Here is a 12880-nt window from a genome sequence, read left to right as displayed (position 1 = left end):
CCTCCTGGCTGCCAGGGCACACTGTTGATTCACCTGAAAATGTGAAACCTGAACCTGAAATCTGAAACTTTTGACCTGAAACATGGTTAGAGTGAACTTGGGCTTGGAGTGTGGCAATCCATAGGAGTGGATGGAAAATTGCTCAAGGAAAATTAAAAAATAAAATAAAAAATAATGGTAGGGCAAGGCTCTAAATGCTAACAATGTGATAATCTGTTCAGAAAGAATAGAGCTCACAAAATAGCACATTTGGAATAAATATGTCTTTGAGAATGTTAATAAACACCTTATTTTTCATGTGGAATAATAGTAAAGGTGGTAATCAGCACACTTAGATTCAGAATGGATAAACAACTTATTGAATAGAGGGAGTGTTGCCAGTAACCTTAGGGTTATGCCATTAAAGGAGACTTCAGCCACAGCTGAAGGATCTGGACTAACATGAGTGGTTTGCCTGAGGCAGCTCTTTCTGGACATGGTAGCTGCCCTAATGCCACAAAATCACTGGGCCAACAAGAAGTTCTGAATTAGTGTGAGTAAGGAGAGCTCTACAAAAATTATGGTCTCAGACAGTAATATTCTATCCTAATCAGCAGTGATTTCTTTTTAAATTGAATGAAATCTAAATAAAAATAGGTGCTTAAGTAAAGTTAGTTTACTGTTTGAGACATTTAAGAACCCAGTTAGTGGATTCACCTGGATTTAAAGGTTTTTGAATAGGTGTCTTGAATATGAATGAGCTCTGGGATATTTGAAGGAGAGGAATGTAGAAAATATATCAGGTCCAAATACATTGAAAGCAAAAGAGGCTCAAAACAAGACAGACTGAGAGAGTTGGGGTTGTTCAGCCTGGAGAAGTCTCTATGGAGACCTTACAGCAGCCTTCCAGTACCTGAAGGGGGCTACAGGAAACCTGTAGAGGGACTTTTTTCAAGGGCATATAGTGAGAGGATAAGGAAGAATGGCTTGAAACTGAGAGAGAGTAGGTTTAGAATAGATATTAGGAAGAAATTCTTTAGTGTGAAGGTGGTGAGGCACTGGCACAGGTTGCCCAGAGTTGTGAATGCCCCATCACTGGAAGTGTTCAAGATCAGGTTAGATGGGGCTCTGAGCAACCTGGTCTAGTAAAGATGTCCCTACCCATGGCAGGGGAGTTGGAACAAGATTTGAGGCTCCTTCCAACCCAGACCATTCTATGTTTCTATGATTCTACTCCTGCAGAGATTTTGGATAGACACAAGAGGAAAATATTTCAGAACGAGAACAATCAACCATTGGAATAATCTCCCCAGGGAAGTGGTGGGTTCCCCAACACTGGACACTTTGATATTCAGATGGACACGGTGCTGGGCCATGTGGTCTAAGTTATGTGTTTGCCAAGAAAGTTTGGACCAGCTGATTCTTGAGGTCCTTTCAAACCTAATATTCTATGATTCTATGAAATAGCAGGAAGTTATTGGCAGTAAAGCTAACAAAAGAGCAATAGAAGAAGCCATACTTCTGTGCAGGGGTAGAGGTTAAGATTTAACTGTGGATCACAATCAAAATGATTTTATTTTTTTTAAAGTTTTTGCCAAGGGCAAAGATATTGAATAATGATTCAATAATAAGTAATTATTGAATCATTATTCAATAATAACTAATATTTCAAGTTTCAAGATTCAATAAGAATTAATCAAGATATCCAAGAAAAAAGAAGATAATCTGAAATCTCCACATCTGAGATAGAATCAAAGTCTGAGAAGTTTAGTTTCATCAAGTGTCAGGAGGAAACATGCACTTAATCATCAATGTCCCATGAAACAAAAATAGTTTGATAGCTCTTACTTTCATAAATTATTTTAAAAGGTAGAGACCATGAATGAAGAATAGGAAGTGTAAACCTATATTAAGAAAGGAGAAAAAGTGATCTGGGCAATTACATATTCATTAGTTTTACCTGAACAGTGCATAAGTTTTACCTGAACAGTGCATATAATTTGGAATAAATTTGGGAAGAAAGTATAAACAAAGATATGAAGCTAATTGTTCCAAAATGCAACTTTTGTTTCCAGAACTAACTTGATATTATTCAGTAAAATAAGTGGCTAACTTCACTAGGAAGTAAGGTAGGTCAAATCTCCTTGGACTTCAGTAGGGCAACTAATGTAGTGTTTCACTGGAATTTACTAATTGCTCTAGGGAGAGTGGGGATTAGCAGGGAACTTGCAAAACAGGTAAAGAGCTGAATGAGGGCAAGATAGCCATGCAATGGCTTGTGCTTAAAGGGAATCGTCAGTCTGGAAGGAGGTACTCTGAAGTCTTGAGGGGATCATTAGGGACTGATTAAGGACACCAAATCAATTTTCATGACTATCATGGGCAAGAGTGTGAGTTTAGAGCTAAAGCACAGTAGCTATTTCTCTCAACACACTTGTTCCTCAATAGCCCCTGATAAATAGGAGACAGCTCCTCTCTTTCACTAAAGGTAGGAGGATGCATGTGGGCAGTTGCTGTACAGTAAATGATGTGTTCTGGTTTTCCCTTTGGTAACTAGTTCATCTGCTCATGTCTTTCCTTAATAGCTTTAGTAATGACAAGGGCATAAAAAGTGGCAGTGTGGTAATGAGACAAAATTGGAGGTTTTGTCAATATGGAGAGGATCGAAGCATAATGCAGGAAGATGTGTTACCTAGAGGACTGAAATAGTAGAAAAGAACTGTAATTTATTAGCAAAATGTGCAAGTGCAACCACTCATAGGGGCAACTGGAAAGAACTCTGATAAGCTCAATGGTAGGAAATGGGAGAGGAGTAGAGGGACAAAGGTATTCTCATCAGTTTCAGGATATATCTAAGACATCCAAGGGATGCTTCCAAGAAGGTGGAAGGCCCTGCCTTTAGATATGTCACCTGAGCCTCATGTCTCAGCCTAAAGACATAATATGACCATACAGAGACGGATTTGCAGTTCTGATCCCCTATATTAAGGCAGGTGAATTCAAACTGGAATAATGGTTGTTGGGGGAAAGGAAGGATTGCTTTTACAAGAAGAAATTTGAAGACTTAGGTGTGTTTGCCTCATAGGGTAAAAGAACTGGGAAGGAACATGTTACTGTCCAGATGGGGAATGAAAAAACAGGGGAAAGGTCTGTTTGGGAATATAACAAAACTGGATAAAGGCAATACTTATGAGCAGATCAGGCCATACATGAAGGTAGAACTGGCAATGAAAAGTTACCAGATAATTGCAGAATAAAGTCTTGAAATTTCATGGCACATGAGTCCTCATGTAAATATAGGAATAAAACAAAAATTTTAAGAAGTTTTACTTTTAAAAGGTTGTTCAATTATTTTAATTTTTTTAGAGATTTAAAAATCACTTTATACAGTGTAGTTCTCAGTCTTAGAAGTTGGTAAGACCTGACAAGTCAGTAAGACGCCTTAAAGACTTGCAGAGGGTTTTTTAGCACTGACTAAATGAAAAGGAGAGAATGGTTTGGGTTGGTAATCCCAAAGTCTTGAGCAGAGTGAGTATCTGAGGATCTTTTTTGTTGTTGTGTTACGTCCAATCTCAGCCCTGATGTCCATTTTTGTTACTGAAACACTTGGCAATGACCTGTAGTTGGTTGTGTGCTAAAGTGCTGTGCTTAGGGTGGAAGGGCTAAAGGACATGCTGAAGCAGTTTCCAGAATTAAGACCGCAGAGATGTCTGGGCTGCTATTTTAGTTTCGCTTAACTAATTTTGTGATAATTTTGTTCTGTTCTATCATTTTAAAATGCATAGCAGAATATTTTAATGCTGTATTTTTATACGGTGCATTTGAAATGACTTTTTGTTGTTCTTTGCAGAATTCAGAATAAAAGTCAGGAAGATATAAGCCCATAAATTCCCTAAGACTATAGCTCTTTTCAATTGCTGGCAGCACTAGTAAATCTATTCTCTTAATTATGAGCAGATTAAGTATGTCAGACCTCTATCTTCAAGTGATATTATACATACATACATACATATATATATATATATATATATATATATATAAAATTGCTGTGCAATTAGTGTTGGTAAACCTTTGTCCACTTCAGGTGTATTGTTTAATGGAAGTTATTGTTCTGAATTTTTAATGCTTCTAGCCTTACAACTAGTGAAAGCCACATGGACTCCCAGCCATAGCCAGAAGTAAAAATCTCAGTAACTGAAGTGATATAGGAGTAGATCCACAGTCTACTGAAACAGATCAGTAACTTGTTATCTTTAGTGTTTGGAAATACGCTTCTTTCATCTCAAGGTTAGTGCCAAAAAATCCTTGATGATTTCATCTGAAATTTACACAACTGCAATGAGAAATTAAAACTGAGATTTTACGAAAAACAAGAATGCAATGCATTTCATGGTTACTAACCATGAAATACCAATGTGATCTCATGGACACTTCAAGACTTCAGTGGGAGTCACCTGTGCTGAAAGGCAGGTGCAGTGGAGAAGAGTGCATGTAGATAAATAGTTGGAGACTTCAAGGTGTCTCAATGCACCATAGAATGCAATAATAAGTTTCAGAAACTGGAACACTGACATATGAAGATTTAAAAAACCCAAACCATCTGAAACACTGGAAAGTACATGTAAACAAAAAGTCACATTGCATAGGGGTTGAAAATGTGGCTTTCCGCAGAAAGAAACAATAAGATTAAAACATGCAGTGGTCCCTGGGTAAAAGTATATAGTGACCTTACATACGAATCAGTGTGAAGGTGGAAAACTGCCTCAGCATCTTAGGGAAGTGTGGCATAGACCAAGAGGTTATGGGACAGCGGGAACTGCAAGAGAAACACAATTTACAGTAAGTCATTTGACAGAATAAAATATTTGTAAGTGATAGGTTGAATTCGGTTTGTGATGTAGGAAATTGTTTATTTGGAAAGATCCTTTAGCTGGAACATGTTGCTTGTCAGTGAAAACTGAAGTTAAAAATGTGCAGTTGTAAAATTTCAGGGGGTTTCTCTAACTGATTTCTTTTTCAGATGTCTAAGTTGGCATTGAGGGTATTGAATTTAGTTATCAAAATTGTGCCTAAATTTTCAATGGCACATAGAGCACCACTTCTGGAATAAACACCTAAACTACTACTAAATTACAGCTACTCAGGGCAGTAAGGATGCAGTGGACATCAGAAAAGACACCAAACAGAAAGAAGGTGGGTGCCTTTCAAAGTCACTAGAGAAATCTTCCAGGCCTGTCACATCAAGAGGGGCCCTTGGAGGATAGCTGAGCTGAAGAGCTTTTGGAACAAGAAAAGGTGGGAGGTGACAAGCAGCAGATCTTGGCTTGGTGTGAAGCCATATAGAGCAGGACAGAAATTGCAGCAGGCTGGGCAAGGAGCTCTGGAGTAGCACGAGTGCATTGCAAAGATACCAGGCACTGCAGAGGACTGTTTTCCCCTACCCTTTGAACAAAGACTCCCATCTCCCAGGCCCCCTAAACCTCTGCTCACACTGTGTAGAAATAGGGTAGCTGTGCTGTCATCCCTCTGCAAGAAGCACTGCACTGAGCAGCCTATGGGGATGCTTACCAGCTAGAAGTGGGTGAAATTTAACGACCCCAAGTTTTTCTGACAGAGAGAGTATTTACATTCATTGCCTTTAACACATGCAACTATTTTAAGCTTCAATGTGAATAAAGCTATTTTTTACTAAGTGCCATTGTTTGCCATTGTTCTGTGTACCTCATCCCATGTAGTGCGTAAAAATGCTCTCAGTGGAAATACCTGGATCAAAACCAATGAGGAAGCTACATGCATACTCCAAACACCTGCATATCACAAAAATTTAACAGTGCCAGAACCAAATAGTTCTGGTTTATCTCAGAAGAATGTTTGCAGCTAATCCTCTCTTGTGGACATAGATAAACATACTGCAGCTAATACATACTTATCATAATTCAGCGGAGACATTTCAGAGTGCACCACTTAACTGCTTTTCAATTTCTTTTCCTGTTTTGTCATTACCATTGTTGAGAGTTTTTTTGTTTGGGTTTTGTTGTTGTTGTTTTTTGTTTTGTTTTGTTGCGGGTTTTTTTTTCAAATAATTTTGAAAGAAATATGAGGATTGTTTGGTCCTGTCTTGGAACTACACCACAGTGTACTTCAACTTTCTCTTCTTCTCACTGCTACTTCTCTTTGCATACAAATCTACAGAGCTGTGGGAGAAGTTCACACAGAGCACCTAGCAGTATTGCAGGTTTTTTAGACCCTGTGGCAGTGCTAGAGTCACTTTGAGGGTTGAAATTGAAATTGCAGGTATATGATCTATATTTATTCTTCTGTGGAACAGCTGGGTTTTTTATTCAGATTTCAATTCTCATTTCCTAAGTATTAGGCTTTCATTCAAATCAATTAAATATTATTTGTTCTTTGCTTTTCTTTTAGATATAATATCAAGTTCAAATCCAGAGTTGGTATAGATCAAGGTATATTTACCAATGGACCAGTACTTTCTTGTCTTTGTGTTCCTGCTGTAACTTCAAACATGCTTTTCTTCAATTCTCCCCCTTAAGATGGTATTCTTCTCCTGCATGTCTCTCCTGAATTTCTGCTCTACAGACTTCAGCTTATCCTATATTGTTTGACTCTCTCCTCATGCATCTTGTGTCCCAGACTTTTCACTTGATCAGTCATATGGTTGTACTGTCTCTGATGTGAAGATTTTGCTGTGAGCAACAGATATTTTATCTCCTGCATCTTCCTCATAAGCATATCGTGAGAGGGTTAATACCAACCTCCACGTAGGGAAGTAGGACAGAAGGCTGAATTTTGATGCCATTCTCCTAATGGGCCAAGTAGTTCAATTGTAGAAGTGGATAAAAGAGAATGTGTTTGCCAACAGGTTTAGCCTACTTGAGTTTCCTCATCATCTGGAGACTTCTCTGAGACATCATCGTCCTCTTATGATTCCACGGTGTCTCTACCCCGTCATTGAACAAGCTGTTACATGCAGTACAGAGGCTTTTCCTTGTCTGTGTTTTCTTTGAGACTATGCTGAAGTTGCAAATTTGGGAAAGACAAAAGCAATTAAAAAAGGGCATTGGTTGTTCAGTGTAGCGAACTTCTGATCTAAGGAAACAAAGAGTTATTGATTCCACTTCCATAATGTGGAGCTCTCTGGTCTGGTCTGTCTCCACTGAATGGTTTATCTCACATGCTTCGGGATGGGTGCAGACTGAATGTTATTAATCTTTGGTTCAATCTTCTGAACTAAGAGCATCTAGGGGTCTGTGGGCTGATAGACTAGATAGTCCTTGACACCATGCAAATTTTACTGCCATGCAGCAGGGGTTTAAAGTTGTAGCAGGATAGAGTTTCCTTTAATTTCCTTCACCAAAGGTCCTGAGAATGTAGCTTGCAGGAAAAGAGGGAGAGTATTAATTTGCCACAATACTTCAATCATATCCAAAAGAACTGTAGTTCACTCTTTCGCAGCCCAAATCTTTCCCTGTTCATGCATACCAGAAATTGGTTGTCTGCCTCTGTACAAACTCCTTCTAGCGATTGACCTGACCTTTGGAGATTTCCTCAGGTGCCTCCATCTTCAAACTTTTCTGCACAACCTAACCCAATGAGTGCTGCATGTGAGGCCAGGAATTAAATGCAAAGTTTAATGTATTCTCCTTTGAAAGATGTACATTTGAGAGTATAGCAATGTACCTTTGTTGTGGTTTAGGAATGGATTCCTTACACCAAATAAATGCTAATATTTTGTTCCCAGGGTGGTTTGATAGCCATTATTCTTTTGGTGTGGGGACAGAAAGCATATCAGGGTGGAGCACAGTTATCAACTGAACAAGCCGATTTTACCAACTACGAATGATATAATAGGATAATCACATACTCTGATAAGATCAATATATACCTGGTTGTCTGAAAATTGAGAGTGGTTAAGCATCTCAGTGTTCTAGGATACTACAGCCTCTCTTGGTTTTCTGGTACTCTCATTCATTGACTCAGTCTTCCTTTTGCCTTTTGATTTGCAATCCTGGTAAAAATCCTTTGTGAACAGAGATTATATTTTTCTACAATGGTTGGCAAGTGATCCCATTCAGAGTTGGAATTCTACTAAATAAGAATGAAACTATATTTTAGATGCTGGTGGGTATTCCTTCTCACAGATAGGCATACCATGTGATATATGAGAGAGGGCATGTATATATGATTTTACATATTAAGTGGGTTTGAATCATTCATAGGCTTTAGGGAAGTGCCTGTAAACCTATTTCACTACCATGGTAGCCCCAGAGCAAATGCAATGCTAATACTCCTGCTTAGAGATTTTAAATAGTTTGTAAGCTGCTGTAAAAAATGTGTTGTCAAACTCTGCAACTAATTTACTTCCAGTCTATAAAACAAGGAAAGGAAACATCTGTTTAAATAGAAATATAATGGCAGTGGGGATTATACTTTTCTTGTATCTGTTGTTATTCATTGTGTTCAATTGGTTTAAACATATAAAAATGAATGTCACTGATTAATAAGTAGTAATATTTATTAGAGCTTGAAACCCTGTACAAGCCTGTATAGATGAACATTTTTGTGACACTGCTGGCATTTCTGAAACAAATTAAGCAGATGTGGGAACATTCCAGACATTGCTGAAGACATAGTTCACTCCACATGGATGAAGTTATGGCAGAGTTAACACAGATGACTGGAGCTATCAACACAACATCTTTGTCCATAAATTTTCTGCAGAAAGGGTTAACATGTTGCAAAAGGCATATCCTGTATGGGAATTTTCGTATTCCTCTGTGTGATTCATTTATTTATATGTGCTCTGTGTCTGTGTCTCAGATTATTCAGCCCCTAGTACGCCAGAAAAAACGCTTTAGAAAGGTCAGCCCTGCTTGCAGGGAGCCAGTCTCGCCATCCTCCGAACTTGGAAAATGCAGAAACTGTTTCTTGCATGTGCTTTATAACACCCATGAAGAAAATACACTAGAACAGATTTCAGTGGAGTGTGAAAAGCACTAAAGGGTTTTACCCTGACCATTGTTTACTATGAAATGCAAGTCTGGTGCTTTAGCAAAGCACGGGCTTAGAGGTTGTACCTTGTGTGCTCTATTCTACTTGGTTTATATGGGGCTTTTTCATTTAGAAGCTAAGACAAACCCAAGTTATGCTGTTGCTTACAGAAAGGAAACAAATAATTTGATATGAATGTTTTGACATAAGTGAGCTGAACAAAAATACTGGGTGCATATTCTATTGATCATTTCTTACTCTAGAGCCTGTGGCACTCTATTTCTGAGCCTTGAGGACCCTGGAAGAAAACTGGTCAAGGTACAAGTGGGTTTTTTGTAAGTTTATATGTAGAATGTAGAGCACATAGAATATGTAGGAATAAAACAGTGTACAGGAGCTGTTTATTGATTCAAACACTTCAGCAGTATTTGTAAGAGCATCCAGAAGAACGTTCAGGAACAAATGCAGTGGAACAAAAAACAGGTAACCCTCTACACTGGAATGCAAGGAAAAAGGAGTGTAACATGTAAGGCTGGGATCCTCCAGAGACACAGTCAGTCATAGCTCAGGGTAGCGTCTCTCCAATAACTGTACAATAGTGTGTGTACATTTCATGTGGTAATTATTAGAAAGACAAGTAAATCCAGATGCATTCATGGTTTTAGTATCCACATAGAAAAGCATAAGTGATCATGGTTCCTTTTAATTTGTCTTGGGTAGCTGGAGAGGGCAATTAGAGCTCTGTAAAATTGCATAAATGGATCAAAATTTCAGTATTTAATTTCTAATTTCCTTAGCCAATTTTTGTCTTTAACCAATATTTTCTCTTCATCAAAACAAAACAAACAAAAAAATCTCTTAATCAAAACAATGCAAACAAAAAAATCTCTTCATGAAACCATTCCTAAGACTTGATTTGTGAAGTGTTATTTCTCTTCCGTGGTGACTGCTAGAACAAAACCAGTGGTGGAGCACATCTAGTGAACCATGAAGTAAACAATGAGTATATGCTAATGGTAAACTCTCAGTGAAATATCAGGACACTAAGTTTAAGACCTAAATCTGTGCAAGGCACAGTTAGGGGCCTAATTAACATTTTCATGAAAAATAAAAACTAGCTAAGAGGTACAATTGAATCTTTGAAAACTTGGATTTTCTGAATGAGGACTCAAGTGGCATTTCGTGGGGTTAAAATGAATTTTCTTAGGTCAGGATCTCTTTTGCGCTAAGCAGAAAAAGACAGCCTAACAGACCTTTAAAACATGGATTATGTATTTTGTTTTTATTTTTTAGATCTTTGTATGCCTTTTAATCACTCTTCTGGAAAGTCCAAGTATGGTGCTATATTGTGAACCTCATAACATCCAGCAGCTACCCTAGTTCAGTGGGTGAAATTCAAGGTTAAAGGTATTTACGTCAAAATAAAGTATATTTTTAAGCTAAATGAAGACAATAAGATGAAAAAAAGGAACTTTGTTGTTGTTTTAAACAGTCTGTTGTTTCCTTGAAGACTCATCAACCAATGCAATTTTAAAATATTGTCTTATCAACTGGAAAAGGACAAACAAATGCATCCTTTTAAATATGTCCTCTTCACATGAGTAATGAAATGAAAAATGAAGTTCAGCATATGCAATGCCTTATCAGGACACGAATGAGCCTTTTTTTAATGTCTCTGAAAGGCAACCTTCACTTTTACAAGAACAAATAATGGAAGAGCTTAAAAATCCTGCATGCAGGCTATTTGTAACACTTGAACAATGTCAATCAGAAAGATTTGAACCAGCGGGAAATGATTCCATTGGTTTTCTAGCTTTGATCACAAGAGGGAGTATTCGCAAGTAATCTTTTCTTGTAAAAACAAAAATGCTGCTTAACAGTGCAAGCAGTGGGTTTGGGCAATTAACTGTTTTCTGCAATGCACTAACAACATCCGTATCAAACTTCAACAGGTGCAATTTTTTTTCTTAACTGTTTGTGGAAGTGTACATGATGAGACCTTCAGAAATTTCATACAGGTTGTATACCAGTCATGGTGAAGTTTTTTAGAGGAAGAAATTACAGTCTAATACTGAGAGACAGATGACCATGGCATAAATCCTTTTCAGTGTGTCAAAGGAACAAATGAATCTTTCTTCTACTTGTATCTTTCTACCCAAAAGATGCTGGTCTTTCCATAAAGGAAGTTTGAATTTCTATTAGTTATAATCTTTAATTATATTTTTTCAGAAGATAGAATGTCAAGGAAAGGAACATATGGAGTGCAAAAATAAAATAAGGCAGTTTTGGACTAGTGTGATTTAAAGGTCACAGTTTAATGCTATCTGCAAGTTCATAACAGCAACAAAAAAGTCCTCATTCATTACCACTGACATGGCTTGCAGCTGTGTTTGGTGCTGATCAGTTATCTTACTCCAAATAAAGGGAAGACAACCTCACTGGTAGAATTAAAAATAAAGAAAAAGTAAAACTGGCATAGTTTGTTACAAGTTCTAACCAAACATCTTGAAACCGAGCCATGAATTAGTGATGGTTCATAACTTTTGGACAAATTAAGAATAATTTTTGCCTGTCTTTGACCTATAAGCAGAATTTGACCCAGAGAGGGCAATACTGCTGATGCAGTGGGAGTACAATGACACTGAAGGGGAAGGAGAGGGGAGCCCATGTTGTTGTAGGAATAGAGAATTGCTTGAGGTTTCAAAGGAAAATGGTAACAGGCTTCATAATTCCCAAACTGCTGGGTTAACCTTTTCCTCATTTAAAAATGTTACAGGACTGTTTGGAAATCAGAGGAACATGGAGCAAGGGAAGAAGGATTTGCTTTAAAGCCACAGTATCAGGTAGAGTTATGTTCTATATAAATGTGATTTTTTTGAAGACTGCTAGATCAATAGCAAATTTCCATGAAATCAAACGTGGAAAATTGTTCCACCAAAAAAAAACCCTTTTATTTATATTTAACCATTCCACCACAGCATCTGCAATCCAAAGGAAGGGGCTTTGTTCAAACCCCTCAGAGACAGTTTTTCTGGCCTTCTGTGAGAGCAATTAATCAGTTTTCTGTAAGGAGAGCTGCTCTTTGTGGTCAACATGTACTTTTCCTGACCGCACAGAGGTGTTTTGATGATGGTTGGCAGAGCAGTGTGTCAGAAACTTGCTTACTGACATTAGTGATGGGTGGTAACATATCCGAGCCAGTGGCAAGGTCTGAGTGGCCAAATTATGAAGGAATGGAAAATGCCAAGCCAACGCTCAGAGGTGTGAGCAAAGATGGTGCCTCTCTGCCCTTCCCCTCCAAACCACCACGCACACCTGTCAGCTCTGCAAAGCGTCTGCAAAGCCTGTGATTTCAAGGAGAGTGTGCGGCAGCAGGCAGGGAAGAGGAGAGGAGGAGGCATCAGCTGACCATGGCCACACACACGCCCCTGGTCCTTGCAGTGGGAAGGAGGCATTGCTGCTCTCTAACAAAGAGAAACTGAAATGAGTTTTAATAGCTCTGATTTGCTCATCTTCGTGCGTAGGTTTCATTCCCTACTCCATATCAGTAGCCATTCTTCTTAATGCCTGGAATAAGCACCAAAATAGCTGTGCTGGAGCAACCTCTACCTACTCTGTCCCTCTGACCTACTCCGTCCCTCTGATGGTACCATGTCTTGGAAGAGGGGTGATGGGATGACATCCATTCATGCAAGTGGAAGTGTCCATGTCTTGGGGCAACTTGGAACTGAACCTATTTCATAGCCCCAAGAGTCAGGATACAGTGAATATTTTGGCTTTAACTACACTGGAGAAGCTTTCATGCAATGAGTTAAGAGGGTTTCTACAAAATCATAATTTTTTTTTCCCAGCTGTTACTTGATTTTCTCCAGTTCCCATGCCTGATTTCTAA

The 12880-nt window shown here is 38.3% G+C and overlaps 1 long non-coding RNA gene across 1 annotated transcript; it reads left to right on the top strand.

Annotated features, from left to right (window-relative positions):
- Positions 1-4143: 4143 nt before the first annotated feature.
- On the top strand, positions 4144-11823 carry LOC127470174 (uncharacterized). Its single transcript, XR_007904193.1, has 3 exons — positions 4144-4266; positions 10282-10395; positions 11765-11823. It is a non-coding gene; the product is annotated as an uncharacterized LOC127470174 (long non-coding RNA).
- Positions 11824-12880: the final 1057 nt, after the last annotated feature.

This window comes from Manacus candei, unplaced genomic scaffold (genome assembly GCF_025592945.1).
Source record: "Manacus candei isolate 608988 ecotype Guabito, Panama unplaced genomic scaffold, ASM2559294v1 h1tg000019l, whole genome shotgun sequence".
NCBI lineage: Eukaryota > Metazoa > Chordata > Aves > Passeriformes > Pipridae > Manacus > Manacus candei.
Note: the sequence above shows the minus strand (reverse complement) of the source record. Positions and strands in the feature narration are given on the sequence as shown.